This window comes from Mobula hypostoma, chromosome 14, assembly GCF_963921235.1.
Source record: "Mobula hypostoma chromosome 14, sMobHyp1.1, whole genome shotgun sequence".
In the NCBI taxonomy this organism is placed as follows: Eukaryota; Metazoa; Chordata; class Chondrichthyes; order Myliobatiformes; family Myliobatidae; genus Mobula; species Mobula hypostoma.
In genome coordinates, this window is record NC_086110.1 from 58,597,068 (window position 1) to 58,610,029 (window position 12,962).

Sequence of the window (12,962 nt, forward strand, 5' to 3'; positions counted from 1 at the left end):
TTTTGTGTATTGCAATAACTCCTGCCACATACAAGAAATGTCACGAATGTGCCAGTGATATTAAACCTAATTCCAATTCTGACTCAGTCCATATACAAACTACCTTCCCAATGAGAAAGTCTCCTATTAAATCTCTCTACTCCCACTGTTAGTTTTTGTTTTCTGGTTCTTGATTCCCATTCTTGGGGGAAAAGACAGCGCACATTCACCCTATCTATTTTATACAATCTCAGTGAAGGGTCTTAGCCTGGAATGTCAACTGTTCATTTCCCTCCACAGGTGCAGCCTGACCTGCTGAGTTCCTCTGGCATTTTGTGTGGGTTGCTCTATAATATTAACTCTCAATTTCCTATACTCCAGTAAATAAAGTTCCAGCCCGCTCAGCCCTCTCTCCACAACTCTGCTCCTTGAGTTGTTTTGTTGGTGATCTGGTATGTAATTAGCCAGATTGGATTGGTGCTTCTTTTTGAGAAACTCAACATAGGGTCATGAGGTTCAGATTGAGCTCATATCTAGGGTCATACAGAGCAAGGAGACTGTCCTATATCACATCAGATGAAGAGAAAACGGTGCAGCTGGGGTTGAAGGCAACAGGATTATGGATCAGATAAGGAAATCGGGATGATGCAAGAGTGAAGAATCAGATTTAGGTTCAATGATCACACTTACATCAAAACATGAAATGCATTGTTTGCATTAACATCCAACACAACCCAAGGACGTGCTGAAGGCAGCACATATTAGATATTAGAATGGTGGATAGGTAGAACAGATTGGATCTGAAGTAAGGAGATCACAATTGGGGCAACACGGACGGTAGCATAGTGGTTAGCCTGATGCTCTGCAGCTCAGGCCTTGGAGTTCAGAATTCAATCCTGATCTCCTCCCTCAGGAGTTTGTACATCCTCGTGGTAGAACGCGTCTGTTTCAGCCAAGTGCTCCTGCTTCCTCCCACATCCCGAAGATGTGCAGGTTAGCAGGTTAATTGGTCATTGTAAGTTGTCCCGTGAGTTAAATCTGGGGTTGCTGGCGACACGGCTCGAAGGGCCACAAGAGGCTGTTCCACGCTTTAGCTCTAAATAAGTAAAACGGGTTGCAGAGAGGGAAGGGCTTGCTATGCCAGTGACGATCAGCAATAGCATATACAGTGTTTCAGATAGAGAATCAGGTTTATTATCACTGAACATGTTGTGAAATCTGTTTCGCAGCAGCAGTACAGTGCAAAACATAAAATATACTATAAATTATAATAACAAATATATATAAAAATTAAATAACTAGTGCAAAAAGAGAGCAAAAATAGTGAGGTATTGTTCATTGTTCATTCAGAAATCTGATGGCAGAGGAGAAAAAAACTGACCCTAAAATATTGACTATGTGTCTTCAGGTTCCTGTACCTCCTCCCCGACAGTAGTACTGAGAAGAGGGCACGTGCTGGGTGTTAGGTGTACTTAATGTTGACATCCACCTTTTTTGAAGTATTGCCTTTTAAAGATGTCTTTGATGTTATGGATCCATCAAAATCAAACTGCAAAGAGGGGAGTTTTATGGCGATATGAACTTGGAACTTGCACATTTGCATATCAGATTTGATTGCCATCTTCATTTCTGCTGGTCCTGTTTCGAGGCTACTGTAGCATATGATTCCGATCTCAGTTCAGTGGCTAGACAACCTTATCTGTAACAAAATTCCCTCCTTTTCTGTCTCAAAGTCAAAGAATATTGACGTCCGTACTCATTATCTTAAAAGAAATTCTTTAACGTGGACAGGAAAGAGTGAATTTGGAGGAAATTTAACAGTAAGCCTTTATGTGAGCATCATGAATATCTAGGTTGCAACTTTTAACCCTGTTTCACATCAGTCATTATACATCTTTAAATGTCAAATTGCTTTTTCTGACATGGCAGTATATTTTTTATGGCAAAACAGCTAGAAGGCACAATTATGAATGCCTCACAAGGAGAAGTAGGATATTTACTTAAGAGAAACCTCTTAGTTCACTAATAAGGTTAACATTGTCATATTTGATGAATGGGGGGGGAGAAAAGTTAACTTCAAAGTTCAGCAGATTTGGTTACTCTGTAAGCAAGGTAGTGCTCTCCCTCTATAGCTCCCAACTCCCTTTTTATAATCCTCCACTCTTGTTCAGTCAAAATAAAAGTGCTTTGGATAGTGGCCAAATCACTGCTTTTCCTTGGGCATCCTATCCAATTTATGTGTTTACCAAGGAGACTGGAATCCCTTTCCCAAGAGGAGGTGGTGCTTTCATGTGGAAAGTCTGGTACTAGCAAACAAGGCCCAGTTCCCTCCTCCTCTTATCTGAAAGTGCTGAGTTGCGTGCAAACTTTGTACTCATTCATTGATCTGACTTGATCAAACTGCCTTTCAGTATCCAAGGTAAAACCCAAAAGTCTATTAAAAAGGCCACAAAACTCATTAGACTATTGTTTTTGCAATTCTCAAAGCTGAGCCACAATGGGAAATCTTCAAAGCATTGCTTTGATGTTCACATTAGTTTTTATCTCATAAGACTGGCTCCAAAAAGAAGGGGATAAAAAAGTTTTTATCTGCGAACATAATTTCACAATTAATGTCTTGCATGTGAATTACTTGAGATGAGATTTTGTTACTAATAATTAAATGTGATTAAAGGCATTTACCCTCCATGACTGCTGAGAAAGAATAGTAAAGTATTTCACAAATTTTACATCCTTACTCATCTCTAATGTATGAAAGTCAAGAAGTTATTTTAAATCTGACTGCCCAAAAGGATTCAGATTTAATACTTGGAGGGAATTAGTCTGAACGTAGCCAGGGCAGTAACAGATCATGAAAAATATCTTTCTCCTCACTTCAGTGGAGAGGAAAGCTAACAGGGTATAGAAGATCATCCAATTTCTACCAGCCATCATGGTAAGTTAATAATATCTGACTTGTGCCTCTAAAAACATGCAAGACACCAGAAGTGTGAAGCTTTAATCTGAAGGAGATAGCTCAAAGTGAGAAATGTTAAAAAGCAAAATGAACCATATGCTTATAACTGACGCTTTGCATCCTTGTAACTGGGAATGGGCCAATAAAGGCATGGCTGGGGAAATTTTTCTTCACATGATTTTCAAAGATTTGCATGAAAGATTAGGTTCTGGAAATCGCTTTTGTTATATAACCCTTATTTTTGGGGTCCAGTCAAAGTCATGGAGGGAGAACAGAGATCCACAATCTAAAATATATGTATTTAATATAGGTAATACTGACCAATAAAATTCTATTTTTCTGCAGGGGATGACTCATTATCCTTGATTAAAGTTTGCATTCTATGTTTAGTAGTAGCTCTCAAAATACTGGAATAAGAATCTTGAAACTATTGTGTAACCTCATGGTTACAGTGAACAAATCATATTTTTATTCTGGTCCTGTTGTCTCTGTTGTTGAACACACTTGAGAATTATATCTTGCAAACGATTTCCTGAGCATGAGACTCTTTTTGTTTCTCCAGACTAATTTGGAAGCTAGTCCAGCAAAATAAAATTTTGGCAAAGAATATTCCAGGTTACATTGTACAACAGGTCAAAGATTTTAGTCATTATCTTAGCAACATCTCAAATTAAGCAAAGAAAATTGAGAGGAATTGATAGAAGATTTTATTGTAAAAATGAATGTAAAAAAGAAAAGGCGATTCCTGTCAAAACTGCACACATATTTGTTGAAATCCCTTACTCATTCTTCCTTCAGTTAGTCCTGACGAATGGTCTCGGCCTGAAACGTCGACTGCACCTCTTCCTACAGATGCTGCCTGGCCTGCTGCGTTCACCAGCAACTTTGATGTGTGTTGAACATATTTGTTGAGATATGAGGTATTTGGAATATTTTTGGTCTCCTTATTTAAACTAGTATATGCTTACCTTGAATATAAGATATTGAAAGACCTAGCTAGAGTGGATAAGGAGAGAATGTTTCCTAAAGTGGGAATGTTTAGGACCGGAGGGCATGGCCTCAGAATAGAAGGACATCCCTTTAGAACGGAGATAAGGAGAAATTCTTTAGCCAGAGGAGGGTGGAATTCCTTGGTGCAGATGGCTGTGGAGGCCAAGTCACTGGTTTATTTACAGTGGAGGTTGATAGTTTCTTTATTAGTAAGGGCATCAAAGTTTATGTAAAGAAGGCGGGAGAATGAGGTTGAGAGGGATAATAAATCATCCATGATGGAAAGGCAGAGCTGGCTCAATGAGCTGAATGGCCTAATTCTGCTCCTCTGTCTTATGCTGTTATGGTCTAAGATGGTACAGAGAAGGTTCCCTAGGTTGATCCTGTGACGGAGGAGTTGAGCAATTGAAAAAACTAGAGTGGCACAGTGGCTAAATTACTTGCTGTAATCCAAAGGCCAGGATTACCATTCCAATGACCTCCATTTAAATCCCATCACAGAAATAGGCCGATTGCCAATTTAAATTCATAGAAACATAGAAAATAGGTGCAGGAGTAGGCCATTCGGCCCTTCGAGCCTGCACCGCCATTTATTATGATCATGGCTGATCATCCAACTCAGAACCCTGCCCCAGCCTTCCCTCCATACCCCCTGACCCCCATAGCCACAAGGGCCATATCTAACTCCCTCTTAAATATAGCCAATGAACTGGCCTCAACAGTTTCCTGTGGCAGAGAATTCCACAGATTCACCACTCTCTGTGTGAAGAAGTTTTTCCTAATCTTGGTCCTAAAAGGCTTCCCCTCTATCCTCAAACTGTGGCTCTTCGTTCTGGAAACAAACCTGAATTATATTAGTGGTGGATGAATGGTGCAACTGTCAGTGCTGGTGTCTTACAGCTCTAACGACCCAGATTCAACCAGTGTTTACTATGTGGAGTGTGAGAGAGAATCCGTTACAGAAAAATACAAGGAAGAATATGAATGATGGAGTTATTCTTTCAGGAACAGCCTTTAGTATAATGGGCCAAATAGCCTCCCTCCTGATAAGTAAGTTAATTATAATAAAAGATTGAACAGACTTGGCTGATACCTTCTGGAGTTTAACGGAACATGAAATGAACATAATAGATTCTGAGAAGGTTTGTCAGAATGACTCTGAAGTTCCTGAGGGGAATGTCTCAGGTTAAAGCATTGATGATTTTAGATTGAGAAAAGGAGGGGTTTCTTCACTTAGAAGGATGTAAATCTAACATCATTACATAAAAGGCCAAAGTGGATTTCAAAAGGGTTAGTTGTCTGTTGCGATGCTCAAATTCCCTGCAAAAAAATGAAGAATCAAAGATCTTTCTCTTGTACCTTCTTTCTAAAATTCTAACTCTCTGCCTCCTATTCAAGGACTACTGTAAACAAACTCAAATTTGTGAGCAAAAAGGGATAGGATAGCTGTAAGGAAAAGGGCCTTGCACAGAGAGATCATGGTCTGGAACTCATTTATTGAGAGGGTAGTGGAAACAGAGACAGTGAAGGATTTTGAATGGAAATTAGAAAGGCGCAAAGGAAATATTGTTTGCAGGGAAAAGGTCAGGAAATAAAGCTGAAGGTAATTCCCTAAAAGGTCTTGACAAGGTGTATTTACACAATAGTGCCACGGTAGCCTAGCGTTTAATGCAACGTTATTACAGATTGGTGCATCGGAGCTCAGAGTTCAATTCTGACGTATTCTGTAAGGAGTCTGTATGTCCTTCATGTGGAATTTGTGAGTCTTCTCTGGGCTCTCTGATTTCCTTCCACAGTCCAATGACGTACGGGTTCATAGGTTAATTTGTCAATGTAAATTGTCCTATGATTAGGCTTGGCTTAAATTGGGGGCTGCTGGGCAATGTGGCTTGAAGGGCCGGAAGGCTGCAATCCGTGTTGTATCTCTAAATAAACTTACCTTGGGAGGATCATCCATATAAATTTCAGCTATTCCAACCCAAATATTGCCTCCTCATAAGGCAGCTGAGACAAAACATTCTCAGAAGCATTCCTCCAATCTTCTGAATTCAATGAATACTATTGGAATAACGAGTATCTATAAAAATGGTGGGGGTCAAAGCTTTGTTTTCCCATTTATACAAAATTTTTCTTTCTCTGCAGGAGAGTATGAGAAACATAAATGAGATTCCTATGGGAATCTCAATAGTTTATGACTCAATTTCAGATCTGATGACTATGCCCACCACAGAGCTGTAGCAATCATAGGACAGCTGTAGTGGTTTCTGTAAGGAATAGTTGTGTAGGAATGATTCACTGCTCATCTTTACTCCATCACCGAAGTTATATACTCACCATGCACTTCACCTCATAGTCAGCACTCACCTTTGCATAAAGAACGTGGAAGTTAGAACTGAACAGAAAAGGGCCCTTTGCTCCATCAAGCCTTTACCAACCTAAATTAAACAAATCTCAGCTGTCGTCACATGGCTTGTACTGTTTTGTCTGTCCATATGTCTTGTCTAAATACCTCTTAAACATTATATTCATATTTGCTTCCACCACTTCCTGTGGCATCATGCTTTAGGCACCTATCATTGCCTATATAATAAGCTTGTCTTCCTCATCTCCTAAACTTTCCATGTCTTGCCTTAAACCCAGTAATATGTTTCTACTCAGGGAAAAAGATGGACTATTTTATTTTATTTTGAGATTTGGTTAGGCAACAGGCCCTTCAAGCTGAATGAGCCCATGCTACCAAAATGGGACACATTAACCTACTAACCCATATGACTTTGGCATGTAGGAGGAAACTGAAACATCCAGAAGAAGCCCACATGGACATGGGAAGAACATACAAACTCCTTAATGATAGTGGTGAAATTTAATCCAAGTGGCTAACCCTGTAATTGCGTTACTTTAAACAATACACTACTGTGTGCCCATAGACTATCTGCTCTATCTAGGCACCTTACAATTTTATATACTACTATAAGTTTACCACTCAGCCTCAGTTGCTCCAGCAAAATCAGTGCAAATTTGTCAAACCTCCCCTTTGCTAATACACCTCAATGCAGGCCGCATCCCAGCGGACCTCTTCTGTGCCCTCTCCAAAGCCTCTATATCCTTATTATAGGGTAGTGACCGGACATTACTCCAAATATGGCCCAATTTTAGATTTATACATCTGAAGCATGACTTCCTGTGTTTTGTATACGTACTCATCCCCATTGTAAAATGTCCCTTGGTTGTGGTTGCGTGGTGCCATCTGGAAACAGGGGTATGTGGGGAAGCTGAAAAAATGTGCAATTTCTGTAGGTTTAGCGCAATGCATGTTTGATAGTTCATGTGGACTTGGTGGCTGAAGGTCTGTTTCCACATTGCGTACATCTATGGCTTCTTTGAAATAAAAGTTAAACAGTGTTAATTAGATCCACTATGGCCTTCAAATTTCCCTACAGAGGCTTCCATCATTCTTTTCAGTTCAGAAGCCCAAATGAAAAACAATAACCATCTTAAATACAACAATGCTGTGAAATTTCTTAACTTAGCAGCAGCAGTACAATATAGTAAATAAGTAAACCAATTATGGTAAGTATATTAAATAGTTAGATTAAAAATATTGAAAAACAGAAATATTATTTTAAAAAAGTGAGGTAGTGTTCATGGATTTAGAAATCATATGACAGAGGGGAAGAAGCTGCTCCTGAACTGCTGAGTGTGTGATTCACTCAGTTGTACGTCATGGTTCTGTAACTATAAGACCATAAGATATAGGAGCGGAATTAGGCTGTTTGGCTCATCGAGTCTGCTCTGCATTTGAATCATGGCTGATTTACTTACTATCTCGACCCATTCTCCTGCCTTCTCCCCATTACTTTTGACCCCAAAGGATGTCTGGTTCATTGCCGTAACCACTCGGCCACGACTATGGCCCTAGTAACTTGAAGGATATTTGCCTTAACAATAAGTGATCCTGTTTGGTCCCTGTGGCACTGACAATGTCTTCCTGGTTCATGTAAGCCCTGAGATTCCTTGCTGAACTTTGTCCATCATGGACTAAACAATCTAACTCTATGTGGTAACCCCTTTTGCTATTAATGCTTGAATAGGTCTAACTTCCTGACTCCATTTTAGTTGTATATGTGGCTATGAAATACATGGATTTAACTCACTGAAACATCATGAAGCTATCAATTTAATGAATAAACATTGCAAGTTAGTCGATGGAAACTGCTCATTGTCAATGGTTTAGTTCAGAATAATTTTGAAATGCCCATATAAATGTTTAACACTTTCTGCCTTAGGGACCTCTACCAATGATGATGCCCAATCACGCTGGTGAACCATCATCAACATTCCACTGATTTCCAACAGGCAGCCCCTTCTCCACTTGTAGCTTAAGTGCACGGAAAGCTGATCTCAGTGAACAATAACAGACATACTGATTCTTTGTGCCTTTTGGGACCTTATGACTTAATGGTTTCCTTGTGACATCACACAACACATGTCACTGTGGTCAATAAGGGTGTTTACTACATAGGAGCAATCCTGGGCCTGACACACACATTTCTGAATTGCATCTCAAGTGAATCTGACTGGCACACTTAACCACCATTCCCACAGAGGAAGCCACTCTTCATATTTCCCTCAAGTTCACATCCTTCATATCAAGCAACTTCACCTGAATTGTTTCATCAACCGTTCCAAAAAACAAACCCAAACTTTGGTACCCAAGCTAAGGAAATGTTGAAGTTAGACTTCTTTGACAATGACTTTAACCTGGATATAAGCTAACCAGCCTTTTGCTCTGGTCTCTGGTTGCAAATGCCAAACTTGTTTCTCTAGAAAATTTTTGAAAGCATTGTGTTAGCATCCCGTTGAATATGTCTACCATGTTGTCATCAGCACCCTTCTCTTACTAAAATCTCATTTATCTCTGGCTCTCCCGTCACCAACAATATTTTCATATTGTTTCTTATTTTCATATAATATTTTCATATTATTGTTGTTACAATATTTCTTTTCATTCTTTGCACTCTTTTTCTGTTCTGTCCCCTCTCTTGGGATTCCGATGATGTTATCACTTTGAGAATATTCCTACTCATGCCACACACAGATCAAATAGCTGAGACCTTTTGAATATATCATCAATATATTTGCCACAGCCACTGTCTATTGTCATTACAAATTTACTTGCCAAATCTTGTTCTTTATTACCTCACAATAATTATTGCCTCCTTTTCTATCAGGCACTAGCATCCCGACTACCATTTTAATATCCATTGCTGTCCACTAGCAAAGATAGAGCCACTGAAAAGCATACTTTATAGAAAGTATTCATCACTTATATAACAGCAGTCATATTAGATGGTAAGCACAATTTTTAAATGTATATTCAAACCTATATGGATCTATATAATATAAAACTGACAAAACTGTTTCCAATAACAAAGATTTAAGGAGCAAAGGCACACAAATAATAATAGGCTGAAGATCAAAAAATCTATGGGTTAGGTGAGGATAAACTATATATATATATATATATATATATATATATATATATATATATATATACACACACAGATACATGAAAACCTGCAGATGCTAGAAATTCAAAGCAACACACATAAGATGCTGGAGGAACTCAGCAGGTCAGGTAGCATCTATGGAAATGAATAAGCAGTTAACTTTTCAGGCCAAAACCCCTCTTCAGGACTGAGAAGGAGATGGGAAAAAGCCAGAATAAAGAGATGGGGGGAGGAGAAAGAGGCTAGCTAGAAGGTGATAGGTGATGTCAATACCTTCAAGGATATGACAACATACTATATTATATGTGCCCGGAAATGCAGATTTAGCTGTGTTTTTCTAAAAGATTTCAGTCAAATATTTGAGGGCAATGAATATAGAGGACTACAGGGGAAGAGCACGGGAATAGAACTGAATCTGATATCTCCACAAAGAGCCAGCACAGATACAATGGTTCAAATAGCCTTCTACTGCACACCAAATATTTGAATATTTTATGATCTGGGTCCATTGTCCTTTTGATGCTATTGTGCAGTAGGTGGAAAACAGCTGCAATCATGCTGGTAAAATGTTAAACCTCTGCAGTATTTCCACTTTGCCTTCACCCTCCATCCAAAACTAGCCCCTAAGCATGTGCAGCAACTGACTAAGTCTGAAGCTAAAGCAGAAGCTAATTGGATACCATCGATGTGTGGATATATATGTTGATATATAACTGTTACACCCTTGCTATGAGAATTACGTCTAAATGATGTGGATGAACTATCATGCACACAAACACTTCGTCATAGCCAAATTCATGCAGATAGTAAAGTGAAACCTTGAAGATACAGTACAATTCAAGAAATATGCATGATGAACTTGGGTAATTAAGGGTTATTTGAGTCTTGGAAATGCAGAAGGTATCCCATGAGGAGCTGCAGTGCATTGGTTTACTTAAAAAGAAGAAACTTGCATTCATAACTTCAGGATGTTGCATAATAAATCTGAGGCATTGTAAAAGCTATAATGTAAGGCTGCCAAGTCACAGGAGCTGGAGTTAACCCCTTAATTTTCATTGTCAAAGCCAAGTGTGCTTCCTGCTGAACCACAGTTAATATAATACTATCCCTTCTAAGGTTTGTGCAGAGGGAAGGCACCATAATGCTGAGGACTGTTAGTGGCGTGTTTTACAAGTGGTTTCATTTTTCACTCTGTGTGTGTGTGTGTGTGTGTGTGTGTGTGTGTGTGTGTGCGCGCGCGTGTGTGTGTGGGGTGTGTGTGTGTGTGTGTGTGTGTGTGTGTGTGTGTGTGTGTGTTTACGCACGCCCTGATGTTCCAGACCTTTCACCGTCGCACAAAATGAAATGGTCATGGAGCACTTAAGCTGTGCGCATAAATATTCCATAAGCAATCAATCATTTCTGTTTCACAGAGAAGCAACGCACACATTGAAGGAGAGAAGACTGCATGAGTGTTGCTGCGTGCAGAACATAATGGTCGGTGTCAAGATGATTGATAAAGCATGCACAAACATGCTCATCAGGACTGTGCAAAGTGCTTTAAGACATGGTAATTTGAAGGTTGAACAAGTCCACGGTGAGGCTTTGAGTTAAAAATATCTCTTGGCAGTAAAAGCTTTTACTCAGTATTAGTCATCCACACTGTTTTTGATATACTGTGCAAAGGCTTTCAAAGCCTTACCCACTGAAGATGGTAACTGGAGAACGTGAGGGACTAAGAAGGGGAGGGTTGGAGATGTGCTCACAGTAGATACAGTAAGTAAAATTCTGTGCCCTGATTCAATAAAATGTAAATCTTTGGATTTACCCTAAGTGAAAAGTTCACCGAGTGCGTTTTGCTTACTTAACCAGCAGTGGACACTCATTTGCCTTCCAGGATGAAGAGGCATGCAGAAATCGGTCCCATAAATGTTGGTGTGCAACTTCTCATTGCGTTCATCTGGAATTCATCTCTCTGGCATTTCAGCTGAGGTGTTAACACTTAAAGTAAACAACTCCATTAAAATAATAGCAAGGCAAACTTCAGATGAGACTGCGAAGCACAGGCATGTGAGTATCCCACAAATGGGAGAATCCATGAAGTTACTGCACAATGCAGAAGGAAAAATATAAAAGCAACAGAAAGGTCTGGAATTGTGCAATAGCTCAGCTTCAGGAACAGGGAAAAGGAGGTCAATGTTTTAAGTGGAATCCCATCTTCAGATCAGCACTGTGGGGTCTGTGGGATGCCATCTTTTTTGTACTGAACAAAATAAAAAGGAGGAATGGCGACCATGTAAAGGTCAGGAGTTCAAACAGGCCAGTCATTTTTCCACAGAAAGGCAGCTGTTCTCCTCACGTCCATCGAGGAGCAGCTCAGGAATGATGATGCCAGTTCTGATAAGGGGTCTCAGCTGAAATGTTGATCTATCTTCTGCCTTACAACTAGTGAATGGTCTCTTGTATCACTACAGTTCTTTCTGCTTGTTTGATAATCCAAACTCATCTTTGCCTCTCCATTACAAATGTTCCACCCAAATATATGTTTACAGTATAACGTTAAGTTAGAGTTGAGTCGAGGCTGCTTAACCATGAAGCAGTGCATGTGGTCTGAAATCTTTAAAATGGTAAGTACTGTATATTACCTCAGAGTTAAGCTGAGCTCAGAGCTAACCACTTCAGAGACTGCAATGAACTTGTTTCTTTAACATGAGAAAATCTGCAGATACTGGAAATCCAAAGCAGCTCAAAATGCTGGAGGAACTCAGCATGTCAGGCAGCATCTATGGAAAGGAGTAAACAGCTGATGTTTCATGCCAAGGCCTTTAAAGGGTCTTGGCCCAAAATGTGGACTGTTGACTCTTTTCCATAGATGCTGCCTGACCAGCTGTGTTATTCCAGCATTTTCTGTGTGCTGCTTTGAACTTGTTCTTTCAACATGCAGGACCATATAAATGCATTTAAGCACCAACAGACACAGGAAAGCAAAACGAAACAACATAAATTTAAATAGCTTTGATAGCAGGTGATTAAATTGTTCTGGATAAACTCTATTGTTGATGAACAGATGAGAAACATACAATAACTGTCCTGAGAGGCAATTTTGAATAGATTCAGGAACAAATTTTTTAAAATCCCAGGGTACAGTGCAGAGGACCAAGGCAGCGCTACCATGTAGGATGAAGTTGAAAATCGAGATACAATTTATCCTCTCAACTGAAGGAAAAGATTCTTTGAAGCTATTTTGAAGAAGAGAAATACAATATTCATCCCACAGCCCATAATTTATACTGTTAATATGATCATTACCTACCAAATGATACTTAAGTTATGGACAGTTTTCTCTGTAGATGCTGCCTGAACTGCTAAGTTCCTTAACATTTCATGTGCTGCTCTGCAGAATCTCTTGTATAAGTGATATTCTCTCAGATGACGTAAACATCTGATGGCATTCCAACAAATAGCCAAATAATCTTCCCCCATATCCCACAACATATTAATTTGTCAGATCACATTTTTTAAAATCTGTTATCCAATTGTTACCATTT

At 39.4% G+C, this 12,962-nt stretch overlaps 1 long non-coding RNA gene across 1 annotated transcript; it reads left to right on the plus strand.

The window, feature by feature from the left end:
- Window positions 1–2,818: 2,818 nt before the first annotated feature.
- LOC134356536 (uncharacterized) lies at window positions 2,819–11,141 on the plus strand. The gene is made up of 3 exons (XR_010020382.1): window positions 2,819–2,914; window positions 3,734–3,855; window positions 10,848–11,141. It is a non-coding gene; the product is annotated as an uncharacterized LOC134356536 (long non-coding RNA).
- Window positions 11,142–12,962: the final 1,821 nt, after the last annotated feature.